Source organism: Podarcis erhardii, assembly GCF_964252035.2.
Source record: "Podarcis erhardii genome assembly, chromosome: Z".
In the NCBI taxonomy this organism is placed as follows: Eukaryota; Metazoa; Chordata; class Lepidosauria; order Squamata; family Lacertidae; genus Podarcis; species Podarcis erhardii.
The window spans coordinates 49,044,777-49,059,085 of NC_138504.1; the positions used below are offsets into that span (position 1 = coordinate 49,044,777).

At 47.2% G+C, this 14,309-nt stretch overlaps 1 protein-coding gene across 5 annotated transcripts in view; it reads left to right on the top strand.

The window, feature by feature from the left end:
• Positions 1-14,309, top strand: part of DAB2IP (DAB2 interacting protein) — a 309,499-nt gene that overhangs the window by 78,238 nt on the left and 216,952 nt on the right. The window contains exon 1 of one of the 5 annotated variants that reach the window (XM_081847487.1): positions 2,504-2,911. The exons of the other annotated variants lie outside the window; for them this stretch is intronic. The gene's annotated coding sequence lies outside the window, so the exon portion shown is untranslated. Of the gene's footprint in view, positions 1-2,503; positions 2,912-14,309 lie in introns of those variants that run through there. 5 annotated transcript variants of the gene reach the window in all.

A 14,309-nucleotide genomic window follows, 5' to 3' on the forward strand; every position in this document is an offset into this window, starting at 1 on the left:
CCGTGAGAACAGGTTGTGAGTCGAGGACCCACCACCCGCATAGGATTATAAGAAGACACATAGACACATTATTTTTGGTTAATGGGCAAAATAAGGGCACAACTTTATTGGTTACAGCATGTGAGTAAGGTAAAGGTAAAGGGACCCCTGACCATTAGGTCCAGTCTGTCAGCATCGCCCTTGAGCCAGTGTCACCAACTGGACTCATCCACTTCAGCCCCGACTGGGCTAGGCGAGCTGGGTAGCACTTCCAGAGACCACCTTCTACACAGGAACAGGTCAAAGTGCTGTGGACTCACAGCTTAGAGTTGTGAGCACCGGATTCACTTCCACAAGAAGACAGTCGTCGCACAGCAGAGTATAGCAGAGTATAGCAGAGTCTAGCAGAGCACATACGACTCGGAGAGCAGCTCTGTAGAATATCTTCTTTATTCTATCTACAACTATAATATACAACTATATACAGAGCTAAATGAGGTCTAAACCAAAAAAACTGAACTGCACTGAGTGTCTGCAGCTGCTCTTAGCAGCAACCTTATCTATACAGTGGTGCCTCGCAAGACGAAATTAATTCGTTCCGTGAGTTTTTTCGTCTTGCGATTTTTTCGTCTTGCGAAGCACGGACTTTGGAGAAGCTTCTAAAATCACCAAAGTCTTCAAAAACCTCAAAAAAGGCTACCACACCGCGTGCTATGAGTTGCTCCTCGAAGTGAATGCATGGTTTTAAGAAAAAGGAAACAAACTTGCAAGACAAAGGAAACAAACTTGCAAGACGTTTTCGTCTTGCGAAGCAAGCCCATAGGGAAATCCGTCTTGCGAAGCAACTCAGAAAATGAAAAACTCTTTCGTTTTGCGAGTTTTTCGTCTTATGAGGCATTCGTCTTGCGAGGTACCACTGTACACACAATCTCTAACGCTCAGTCTCTCTCTCTCCAACACACTGACTGACTGACTGACTCTTTGATGTTAAGCTGGAGCGGAATAGGTAGAGAGCAGAACACCGCCCCTCCTCTCTGGAAAATCACCAGACTCATCAGCAGATTCTTGGATATGGGAGGGGTGAAATCTCCTCACAGTCGTGGCCGGCTCTGGGTTTGCGGCGCTCATCTCGCTTTTTTGGCCGAGGGAGCCGGCGTACAGCTTCCGGGTCATGTGGCCAGCAGGACTAAGCCGCTTCTGGCGAACCAGAGCAGTGCACAGAAATGCAGTTTACCTTCCCGCCAGAGAGGTACCTACGGTATTTATCTACTTGCACTTTGACGAGCTTTCAAACTGCTAGGTTGGCGGGAGCAGGAACTGAGCAATGGGAGCTTACCCCGTTGCGGGGATTTGAACCACCAACCTTCTGATTGGCAAGTCCTAGGCTCTGTGGTTTAACCCATTTCTCAGTATTGGCTTAGGCATTTGATAAAACAGCAATACATGACTCCACCCCGCTCAGCAGGGAGTCATTTCAGGGTTGACAACCAGTGGGAGGAGCTTGTTGATGCAAATACAACTGGAAGCTTCCCCATGACGTCACTGGGGGTCATGCCATGGCCCTAGCCACCAGCAGGGCATCGGACACGATCCACGATCACCGGGTTCCTGTAACGGAATACCCAAAAGAGGAGGGGTAGATGATGGCCATACCCAACCCTCCAACACAGCACACATATTCCATTGCCTAACCACCAATACCAGAAAGTTGAGACGAGTTGCTACGAGGTAGGCGAAAAAACCAAGAGGACAGGTTGCTGGACTACATAGGTCGTTGGCCTGATCTAGTAGGATCTTCATATGTTCTTATGTCCTTTACTTGCAGCCCCAGGAGAGTTGGCAGTTGACACCAAGTGTCCTTACTGGCAAGGAGCTCCCTGCAGCTTCTGATGTATTGGGCCAGGTGGGCATTCTTTTGCTTTTTCTCAGAGGCAATTGGTGCAGTCTCCTGGCATTCCCTGGCTCCCGGCCCATGACAGAAGCCACTGTGTGCTTTCCTTCTCTAATTCTCAGTCCATTCTTAGCCCCCAGCAATGGGCAAGGTGCTTTGTAGTTATATGAACATATAAAGTTTGGTCCCAGCTCCAAGAGGCCTACAGTCTAAAATTTGACAATGGGAGGAGGCAGGAGAACGAGGAGAGGAATATCTGTGGCCTCCTTCCCCGCCTCCTCCTCACAGCTCGGTTTTCAAAGATAACGTACAGGCAGAGAGCGCAGATTCCTTGCAAGGGGCCCATCGCTAGTTTGCGAACTTCCTTCTCCCTTTCTTGCGGTTTGCTCTGGATAAAACTGCAATTAATGCTGCTTAGATGATAGCTGGATGGGAAACACCTGAGCTCATTAAGATAATGAGAGTTCTTTGGCAGATGCAAAGCAGGGAAGGGACAGGTAAATCCAGTTCCACCTCACTCTGCAGAAAAACACCACCCCTTTCGGAGAACCAGGAGGTGTCAAAATCTCCCTGCCAATGGGCTGCACAGCACTGGAGTGTCAGGTGATGAGGGAACCGGTCTTCCATTGGCCGTGTTCACTTTTCAGGAGAAATGAGGTTCATCTGCAAAGTTCTGTGCTCCCTTGCTGTTCTCCTGGCTTGGCATGCAGACAGGTCTTTCTAGCCTTGCCAGACCTTCCTCAGTCACTCCCTGACTTCCACCTGAACTGACGGCAGCCAGATTCACTTTGGGAGCCTCTCTGCCTGGAGGCTGCTTCTGGGCTGCGCTCCCCCTTACAGCAAGGAGAGTACCGGCAGCCCCTTTGCTGCCTACCCTGGGCGGCTTTCCACCTTTCCTGGCTCAAACAGCATTCCAGCACCAGGTACCAAATTCCATTCCAGCGCCTGATGAAGTCACCCCCTCCCGCTGCTCGGCTTCAGAGCTGTCCAGGGTGCCATGGCATGGGGGTCTCTGACGGCCACCGCTGCTTCTCCTCTTAGGTGAGTTGTCTCTCAGGAATGTTTGGTCAGGCTCTAACTTTTGCAGATGTAGACTCTGTGCAACCCAGCCTCCTCCTTCTGCTCCCCATCCCTGGCTTAAGTTTCCTGCCGAGGTGCCCGTAGGAGATTCCTCCACTGCTTTTGCTAACCAGCTCCAGCTGGCTCCCGCAGACCCCCCCCCCATGCCAGGCCTTTCCCTCTCCCTCTCCCTCTCCCTCTCCCTCTCCCTCTCCCTCTCCCTCTCCCTCTCCCTCTCCCTCTCCCTCTCCCTCTTCTTTTCTTTCCTCTTTTGGCTATTGCTGCTGCTGCTGCACACATCTACCTGAGCTGCCTGGGATGGTTGTTGACCTGAATTTTCAGCTAGAGGAGCAGCACAGCTGATGCTGGCTCATATCTGAATGAATTAGAACTTGATTTTGTCAAGTCTGCAGGCCTGTGAGCCTGCCCCGTCTCTGCCATTTTGAAGGACATTGCCATCCCTGATTGGCCTTCCCAGCTTGGCCTTCTAATTGGCTGGAAGCTGGTCATACCTACAAGCTTTCCCAGTTCTGGTCAAATCTTAGCCTGTGACCTCATGTCACCTCTGATCTACCCTGATTGGCCCAATTTTTCCCATTTTCTCTGTTTCCAGAGTCGCTGGGTTGCAGACCAATAGGCAAGTAGGCAAGCAAGAAAGATAATCAGTACCTTGATTGATCTTTGTTTTATTTTATTGTTGTTTTTTTAAGTGTTATATCCTGCTTTCCTTATAGATGCTTGTTTGGACTTTCTTTCTTCTAATGTTCGTTAAACGTACAGAAATTATTGATTTTTATGAAAACAGTGATAGGTACTTGTTTTAAATAAATAAATTAAAAACATGGTGGCTGACTGTAAAATGATCAAACTGAGGGTGAGAAAACATACAAATGCAGGGCAAATATATGTTATCATTTCAACAGAACTCCCAAAACAATAATACTCAGAAAAAGGAGTGAGGGGAAATAATGAGGGATGAACAATATATATCTGGCTCACATTGCTTTTGCACATGTCTGTTCTGTCTCATTACTGCACCACCCTGACAATAAATAATAATTCACGTGAAACCTCCATATTAAATTAGTGTTTCAACGCCTAATTTCTCCCTAAATGCACATTTCTAAACACATTCTGAACATATTTCTAAATTGTAGAGCTCAGAAAGGTTCAGAAAGGGGCAACCAAAATGACTGGGGGGCGGGGAGGAATGTAGCATTTGGGACTTTTTTAAGCTTAGAGAAGATGCGAGTAAGAGGCAACATGATAGATTTTTATTTTTATTTTTAATTATGCACGTCATAGAGAAAGTGGATGGAGGAAAGTTTCTCTCTTAACACTAGAATACGTGACATCTAGGACAGATAATAGAAAGGATTTCTTGAGGCACTGCATACTGTGGAACCAGTGTGAGAGAGGTAGTGTGGTGTAGTGGTTAAGAGCGGCGGACTTGTAATCTGATGAACCGGGTTCGCTTCCCCGCTCCTCCACATGCAGCTGGTGGGTGACCTTGGGCCAGTCACACTTCTCTGAAGTCTCTCAGCCCTACTCACCTCACAGAGTGTTTGTTGTGGGGGAGGAAGGGAGAGGAGAATGTTAGCTGCTTTGAGACACCTTTGGGTAGTGATAAAGCGGGATATCAAATCCAAACTCTTCTTCTTCCTGCAGGAGGTAGTGATGGTCATCAACTTGGAGGGCTTTAAAAGAGCACTGGGGAAAATTCATGGAGGAGGGATATCGATGGCTGCTAGCCATAATGGCTGTGCTCTGCCTCCACGGTCAGAGGCACCTGTACAGTGGTACCTCGGGTTACAGGTGCTTCAGGTTACAGGTGCTTCGGGTTACAGACTCTGCTAACCCAGAAATAGTACCTCAGGTTAAGAACTTTGCTTCAGGATGAGAACAGAAATCACACTGCGGCGGCGGGAGGCCCCATTAGCTAAAGTGGTACCTCAGGTTAAGAACAGTTTCAGGTTAAGAACGGACCTCCAGAACGAATTAAGTTCTTAACCCGAGGTACCACTGTACTTCTGAACATCAGTTGCTGGAAACCACAGCAGGGGAGAAGAAGGCTCCTGTGCTTGGGTCCTGCTTGCTGGTTTCCCAGAAGCATCTGGGTATGGACCTGATCCAGCAGGTTCTTCTTGGGCTCTTATATTATATCTTAAAATATAGTTCTTTAAGATGCCGTTTGGTAGCTTTTAAACTGAAAACTGCACCTCAGGATTCAGGAAAGTGATAAGACCAAGAGAGAATGCACCCTGATCTTTGTGTTCTGTCTGTGAGGGTGGATTCAGGTCAGTTCTCATAAGAATTTGCTTTGACGAAATCCCCCAAGCAGCTCTGGAAAGCTGCATATTGAGAGATGGCCACAGGCTTGGCCAACCCGAAAGGCTTCCTTAAAGAGCAAGGTTTTGACCATGGATGCTCTGCGTTAGACCCAACTGGTCACCTTATGGAGAACATACCATGGCACTGCTGTAACTTGATGGAAATACAAGTTAAAATACCAGTAAATAATACATTGGTGGGTGTTGCTTAGAACAGTAGCTTGCTCAGAAACTAGGATGAGGGGGTTATTCAAAAGCAGCTGGCGGGGGCCAAATTCTGGGTGGCAAATTCACTGTCTTCTTTCTTTCTTTCTTTCTTTCTTTCTTTCTTTCTTTCTTTCTTTCCCCTGTGCTTTTGGCAGCCTGGTTTCCTGTTTTATTTGCCCAGTTTGTGGCCCTTCTGTGGGTTAGAAGGAGAGAAAACCTTCCAGCATGAGGGCTATACTCCCTCATGAGCGACTTTCCAGGGCCCACATCCAGCTTGAGGGCCAAGGCAAAGGGAAAAGAAGGGCAAGCAATGGTGGCTGTAGCCCTTACCTTACCACAGCAGGCTTCATTCCATAAAAGACGCATAAGTTTCTACATATGCACGCAGACAAACATATACACACAGCCAGGAGTGATGCCTTGTTGCCTTCTACATGTGCTATGTCAGGAAAAATTTGGGCATCACATGGCAAGACAGAGCCTCAAAAAAAAAGGGGGGGTGCTGTCCCAAGTCCATATTCAAAGCATGTTGGCACTTCTGTCTCAGCGACGTCAACGCTGGCATGGCCATGTCCACAGAATGGAAGATGGCAGGACCCTCAAGGATGTGCTTGTCTTGCCAAATGCAAGATGTTTCTTTTAAAATTAGATTCAGAAGTAATACAAACACATGTGAGTGTGAGAAGATTACAGATCCCCCCCCCAAGCAATACAGGTGAAACTCCAAAAATTAGAATATCGTGGAAAAGTTCCTTTCTTTCAGGAATTCAACTTCAAAGGTGAAACTTATAGATGAGATAGACTCATGATAGGCCAAGTGAGATGTGTCAAGCCTTGATTTGTGATCATTGTGATGATCGTGGTGTACAGTTGATGAAAACCCCAAATTAACAATCTCAGAAAATGAAATATTCAATGAAATCAGCAAAACAGGGATTGCAAATCGAGCAAGATTGGACCTCTGAGAAGTAGAAGCAGATCTCGCTTGGCATGTCATGAGTCAATCTCATATATGAGTTTCACCTTTGAAGCAGAATTCCTGAAAGAAAGGAACTTTTCCACGATATGCTAATTTTTGGAGTTCCACCTGTATATACATTACAAAGCAAGCATTTCAACCTGCCACTGGGAAGCCCTGAAGAAGTGACCACCAGGTAGCCTTCAGCTCTGCGGCCAACAGCCTGTGCGCGAACTTCCACTGCCATGCTCAAAAGCCATCTGATTCATCTGCTCTACATCAAAGACGGTCAAAAGGCCCTCCACCAGACCACAAATCAAAGGTAGATACTAGCCAGTGCAGGTTTTAGCCATTTGCCACCAGACCATACGTCAAAAGCAACCATCAAAGACATTTTACAAGGGGTAGAGAGGAAATAAACAGTGGCCAGGAAGGGATAGATAGTTAAATAGAGGCAGGAAGAGATGACCCTGTTAGATCACTATCTCCTCGAAATCACAGTAATCTTCCGGAATAAGTCTCCCATATAGTGCTCAATGGGGAGCTGGCTTCAGGCACTAGGCCTGTTGGCAGACCAACTCTGTGTTACCAAAAGTGCCTTTTTTTCTGGAAAAAAATAGGTCACCTTGGAAGTTCTTACAGTAAGTGCCACGCTTTTTAACAACAACAAAAGAGGTGCTGGTACTGAGTACCTCTGAGTACCCATGGGGGGAAGCACTGGTTGCAAATATGTCTGCAAATGTGACATGAAGGCTGGCAACACCACCAACCCTGCTGTGTGGGAATCCCTTGCAGATGACCACAGTCCCTGGAGACATAGTCAGGTCTTGCATCCGTAACAGGGACCAGAGGAGGAACGAGCACTGGGAGGTTCACAGAAAAAAGAAACGCCCTGGTGCATCTGCAGGAGCACAACCATACGCTTTCCTTTGCCCCAGCTGCAACAAAACATGTCTCTCCTGCTTTGGTCTCTGCAGCCACCGCAGGCGCTGCAACCTTCCAAAAGCTTGACTGCTGAATGGCTCTTACCATAAGAAAAGTCTTCCGTTTAGTCAGGATCTCCTTTGTTGTCATTTGAATCCATTGGTTTGGGTCCTGGCCTGTGGAGCGACACAAAACAAGCATGCTCCATCTCCCACGTAACAATCCTTCAGGCATTTAAAGATGGCCACCGTTTCAGCTCTCAGTCTCCTCATCTCCAGGCTAAAGACGTGCCCTTTGGGATGCCCGTAAGTCTGGCTGCCTCCCACTGCCTCTCAACCTTCAGCATCTAGTCTACTGCCTCCAGGTCAGGAGGTCCAAGCAGCAGCCGATGTAGCCCTCCCTTCTCTGTGTAATCCCTTTCCAAGGAGGGTTTACTCTGTCAGGAAGGAGCCCGGTCTTGCCTGGGGTGATGAGATAAATGCACAGCACTTGCATTTAAGATGCGGGAAATTAACCTTTCAGAGCATTGGGCACATGTCTCAGGAAAGCAAAAAAAAAAAAAAAAAAGGTATGGAAAGTGCTAATTGTTACCATTAATAGGTGCCAATGGGGCATAACAGCATTTAAATGTGTCCTGCAGTAGCATTTCCCCAGCCTGCCATTTCCCTAGAAGCCGAAATGTTTCCTCCCCTTAAAACCTGAAATGTGAGCACATAGACTTAACCCTTTGCTTTCGGGGCTGCTTTCTCTATGGGAGAAATTTGCAGTAAAGGTAAAGCACACGGAAACGCCATTTACCTTCCCATTGGAGCAGTACCTATTTATCTACTTGCACTTTGACGTGCTTTCGAACTGCTGGGTTGGCAGGAGCAGGGACTGAGCAACGGGAGCTCACCCCGTCGCAGGGATTCGAACCGCCGACCTTCTGATCGGCAAGTCCTAAGCTCTGTGGTTTAACCCACAGCGCCACCCGCGCCCCTAAATTTGCAGTGCTGCTATGCAAATATGTATGCATTCAGGTAGTTATAGCAGCAGCAGTACCCCAGACATGGGCCTTAGCTCCATTCTGCCAGGTTCTGTACAGTCTCAAGCAGAAACAGGCAAAGTCTGGACGATAGGAAGCTGCCTTGTCCAGAGTTTGACATTGGTCCATTGAGCTCAGTACTGTCTACACCAGGAGTAGCCAACCTAGAATTGTAGAGTTGGAAGGGCCACCCACGGACCATCTAGCCCAAACTTCTGCAATGCAGAAATCACACCTAAGGAACCCCCGATAGATGGCCACCCAACCTTTGTTTAAAAACCTCCAACGAAGGTGAGTCCCCACCTCCAAGGTCATCCGTTCCACTGTTGAACTCTTGCCATCAGAAAAGTCCTAAGAAGAAGGCCCCTGCTGGATCAGGCCAGTTGCCCATCCTGTTCTCACAATGACCAGCCACATCCCCATGGGTGTGATGGCCTGGGACTGGGGCTCGGACTTGGAACCAGAGGAGACTCAGTCTGCACCAGATCCTTTGCATCAGGCATCACCTGAACCAAGTCTGGGGCCTGATTCTGAAAGCCCCAGTCTGCACAGGTTCCCCTGCAACAAACACCACCTGGGCCAAGTCAGGGGCCTAAGCCTGTCCTGGCTCCAGATGTGGGGATTACCTCGTTGCCTTCAGCTGGGCCATCACTTACAGCTGCTCCACTACCAGTTGGGTCAGGGGAGGCTGAGGCGGCCCCTGGGTCCAATAACCCACCGACATCTCCCGAGCTGCAGAGACCGAGGTCTGAGAGAAGGAGAGACCTGAGTACTTGCAGGAGGAGTGCTCGCCTTCAGGCAACAAAGGGAGGTGATCAGGACTGGCTGCTACCCCGACAAAGATAAAAGACTGTCGGACCCTGCCCCAGGTTGCGGGAGCAACGTTGCTGTATGCTAGATCCTGCCTGAGATCCTGTACCTGTCCTTACCTGGTTTCCTGCCTCGTGTCCTGCCTTGGCCCTGTCGGACTGACTCCCAGCAGAACCTTCGGATTCTGGACCAGTCCTGGACTGTGTTTCACGGGTTACCTGGGCCCAGCACAGTGGGAAAACAGCAAGCAGGATTCAAGCACAAGAGCATCACTCTGCCCTCCAGTAGTTTCCACCAGCTGGCATTTGGAAGTATTGCTGTCTCCCAACTGTAGAGCATAGCCATTATGGCCATTGATAGTTCTCTCCTCCATAAATTACTGCTAATTCCATTTTAAAGCCATCTAAGTTGGTGGCCAGCACTGCCTACTGAGGGAGCAACTTTGTGCTTCATGAACAATTGCTTGCTTTTCTCTGTCCTGAATCCTCTAACATTCATCTTCATTGAATGTCCATGAGTTCTGGTGCTTTGATATACAATAGACTTGGTACTTACATTCTTCTGATATATAGAGTCCCAAACAACCTGGACCTTGAATACTTAAGGGATCGCCTCTCTGCACATGTCTGCCTGTGAGTTCAGATCTTCTGGGGATGCCCTCATTAATGCCACAGTGCTAGGAACTGTACCTTTGGTAATAAGGCAGGGGTGGGCCTTTTCTGTGGTGGTTCCCCCACTCTGGAATGCCCTCTCCCACCCTGAAATTCAGTCGGCACCTCTGGGAGTGCCATTCAGGTGCCTGGTAAGAAGCTGGCTGCTTGTTCAGGCCTTTGCGCATGACTGCTACTGTTATCTGATGCTGCAGCATTATTGTGATTGCGTTTTCTCTGAGGTTTAAACTGAGTCTTCGTTGTTATGTTGGGACCCGCCCAGGGATCCCGGGATGTGAGGCAGGATGCAGGGAGCCAAAATCAAGTCAATTCAACTCTGCATTCCCTGGCAGTTTTTCCTGGGGACCAGCCCCAGCTGTTCTCTCATGGGTTGCGGAGAGAGCAAACGAGTTTGTGAGTCTGCCTTGCTTGAGCTTCAGGGCCTCATTCCCTTGTTTTTTTGGGACTGTGTTTATTAGCAACTATATCCCGGGTACAAGGCGCCGTCGGCAAGGCAGCCTGTTCTTGCAGGAGGAGTTGCCCTTTCCAAGGTATTCATTAGGGGATGTTTCCTTGTCCTGCACAAGCAGACAGTCCTCCCAGCAATTTGCAGATTATACCTTCATTTGTCCACTTATTGGCTTGAGATCACAGCAGATTCAGGGGTTTAGCACTCTGGGATGGCATTTGCCATCCAGCGAGTCGATGGCATGTTATTAACTTAAAACCCTCCAAATCTCTCAGTAATGATACAAGTGGCCTCAGAATCCAGAGAAGTTAACAGTCTGTAAAGGAGGGATTAGTGGCATGGGGTTGAGATATGAAAGGAGATCCCGTTCCGGGTTTAAAAGAGGAGGAAGGGGCTTTATCAGAACATGGCACAAATGCCAACTGGGCAGAATGAGCGGGCTGTTGGGAGCCAGGGCTCTGGCTGGGGCTTCCAGGCCTCTCAGCCAGCTCACCTGCACTCTTCTGATTAAGGCGAGTCTCTGGAAGATTCACACCACCAGCTTTCAAGGGGCAGAGCCAAAATGTATTTCTGGAGCAGAGAGTTGTTTTTGCAAGCCTTTTGAGACTTGAGCCTACCACTTAGGAGCATGTTGATGCAGCAAAACAGTTGGGAGAATGCCAACAAACCAATGTTTGCTGATGGTACTGTTGGGTCATGTTCTAGCCAATCAAATTGTTGTTATTTCTATGGCACATTTTCTGCAGTCCAGGACTCGCATATTAAAAACGGCACTGATATAATGCAAAAAGCTAAAAACATCTGAAAGATAATAGTTAACAAACAATCAAACATTAATAGAAGTATATATATATATATATATATATATATATATATATATATATATATGCTTTCGTAGATTTTCACGGGTACAGGAATGCAGGTTTTGGTGTCCTCGGGTGTCTTCCCGTGTAAAAGTTGGGGTGTCTAGGCGACGTTTCGACGAGGTCTCACTCGTCATCTTCAGGCTGGTGCTTTCGGCTTCTTGTTACTGGAACAGAGCAGGATCTCAGTGTTTGAGTTCCTATAAATACTGTAGAGGGGGTGTGGTGTATAGCCTCCAATGTTCTGGGCAGAGAGGAAGTTCCCAGGCTAGTGTGCCTTTTCTTCTTTTGTTCCTTAATTACTTGAGAGATATCTTGAGTGATTTCTTGAGTGATATCCTGAGTACCACTTAGGTGGGTCATTAGGTGTGGATTAGTTGTTAAAGTCTTTGTGTCTTGACCTCTTGAACTTTGTGAAGAGTTTTCCTGAGAAGATGGCTGTACTGTACTTAGTTGTGCTCTGGCTTGGCTTCGTGTATAGGGGCGAGCTGTGGTTTTGTGGCTTGTGTCAGCCAGATCTGTGTAGGGATTGCAGGGGGGTGCAGCATCCGGAGGTGCCACCATGGATTGGCTACTGGATGGTGTCTGTAATTCATCTGTGGAGAGGGTCTGGGTTTGGGTCTGGTGTGGTTGATTGGTGTTGGCGTTCTGTGTGCCTCTGGATCTGGTGTCAGTTTTTGTGGGGAGGGCTAATTTCCAGATGTCTGGCAAGCGGGATGTGTCGTCACGCTTGTTCATGTTGTGAGGGTGTTTCTCTATCTCGATGGCTTCCATGATTATTCTCTTGTGGTGATGTTCCGTGTTAAAGAGCAATTTGGAATCTGCAAAATTAATTTCGTGTCCTGTTTCTTTCATGTGTTGGAAAAGAGAGGAAGTTTTTTCTTCTTTTTTGACGGCATTCTTGTGTTCTGCGATACGTGCATTTATTCGTCTGTTTGTTTGTCCAATGTACGTGGCTGGGCAGACTTTGCAGGGTATTTCATAGATCCCTTGGTTTTCCAACTGGATTTTATCCTTGGGGTTTCTGAGGATATTGGCTATTTTTTGGTTGGTGCAAAAGGCAACATAATCAATTTGGTTGATAATCAACCAATCAACCAATCAACCAATCAACCAGGCAACATAATCATTCTCCCAGCAGACAAAGGTAATGCCACAGTGGTGATGAACACATCGGACTACCAAGCAAAACTATCAAATCTACTCCAAGATCCTGCCTACAAACCTATAAAAACAGATCCCACCACCTACCTGGAAAAAACCACCAAATCCAAAATAAAAGCCTCTCCTATCAGTGAAGAAATCCAGCTAAGAATCATCCCCAGAGAAAAATCATCCAGATGCCCCAAACTCTACGGCCTCCCCAAGATACACAAAGAAGGAACACCACTCAGACCAATAGTCAGCTCCATAGGCTCACCTCTACAAAATCTCGCTAAATTTCTCGCCAAGCAACTTCAGCCCTATGCAGAATCCATCTCTTCACACGTACCAAACTCCTTCCAGTTCATAGAAACAATAAAGAAGCAAAACCTACATCCTAATGACCTACTTGTGAGCTTCGATGTTGTATCTCTCTTCACACAAGTGCCCATTAATGAAGCCTTGACAGCTATTCAAAACAAATACAATCCCCCCGAATACATCTTGGACCTGACCAACCACTGCCTAACCAACACGTACTTCATCCACAATGGACAAAGATACAAACAGATAGAAGGAGCACCTATGGGATCACCCCTCTCACCGGTCATCGCAAACCTGTACATGGAACACTTTGAAACCAATGCTTTAGACAAGTCAGAACACAAACCCAAACTTTGGCTCAGATATGTTGACGACACCTTTGTAATTTGGCCACACGGGAAGGAAAAACTGGATAGCTTCCTCACACATCTCAACAACTTACACCCCAAAATACAATTCACTATGGAAATAGAAGCCAACAACCAACTTCCCTTCCTTGACGTCCTAATCTACAAAAAACCTGATGGCTCCCTAGGACACACTATCTACCGGAAAAAAACACACACCAACCGCTACTTACATGCACAATCACACCACCACCCTGCACAAATAAACTCCGTAGCCAAGACTCTCATCTCCAGAACCAAACGCCTGGCTGACAAAGACCACTTGACAACTGTCTGTAATTCATCTGTGGAGAGGGTCTGGGTTTGGGTCTGGTGTGGTTGATTGGTGTTGGCGTTCTGTGTGCCTCTGGATCTGGTGTCAGTTTTTGTGGGGAGGGCTAATTTCCAGATGTCTGGCAAGCGGGATGTGTCGTCACGCTTGTTCATGTTGTGAGGGTGTTTCTCTATCTCGATGGCTTCCATGATTATTCTCTTGTGGTGATGTTCCGTGTTAAAGAGCAATTTGGAATCTGCAAAATTAATTTCGTGTCCTGTTTCTTTCATGTGTTGGAAAAGAGAGGAAGTTTTTTCTTCTTTTTTGACGGCATTCTTGTGTTCTGCGATACGTGCATTTATTCGTCTGTTTGTTTGTCCAATGTACGTGGCTGGGCAGACTTTGCAGGGTATTTCATAGATCCCTTGGTTTTCCAACTGGATTTTATCCTTGGGGTTTCTGAGGATATTGGCTATTTTTTGGTTGGTGCAAAAGGCTGTTTTGATATTGTGTTTATGGAGGATTTTGCTAATTTTATCTGTAGTGCCCTTGATATAAGGAAGGAGGGCCATGCCATTGTTTTCTTCTGTGTCTTGGTTTTTGGGGGGTGTTTCCTTTTGGATTAGCTTCGTAATCCTGTTTTGCTGGTATCCATTGGCAATTAACACGTTTGAGAGATTCTGTAACTCAGTTGTCAAGTGGTCTTTGTCAGCCAGGCGTTTGGTTCTGGAGATGAGAGTCTTGGCTACGGAGTTTATTTGTGCAGGGTGGTGGTGTGATTGTGCATGTAAGTAGCGGTTGGTGTGTGTTTTTTTCCGGTAGATAGTGTGTCCTAGGGAGCCATCAGGTTTTTTGTAGATTAGGACGTCAAGGAAGGGAAGTTGGTTGTTGGCTTCTATTTCCATAGTGAATTGTATTTTGGGGTGTAAGTTGTTGAGATGTGTGAGGAAGCTATCCAGTTTTTCCTTCCCGTGTGGCCAAATTACAAAGGTGTCGTCAACATATCTGAGCCAAAGTT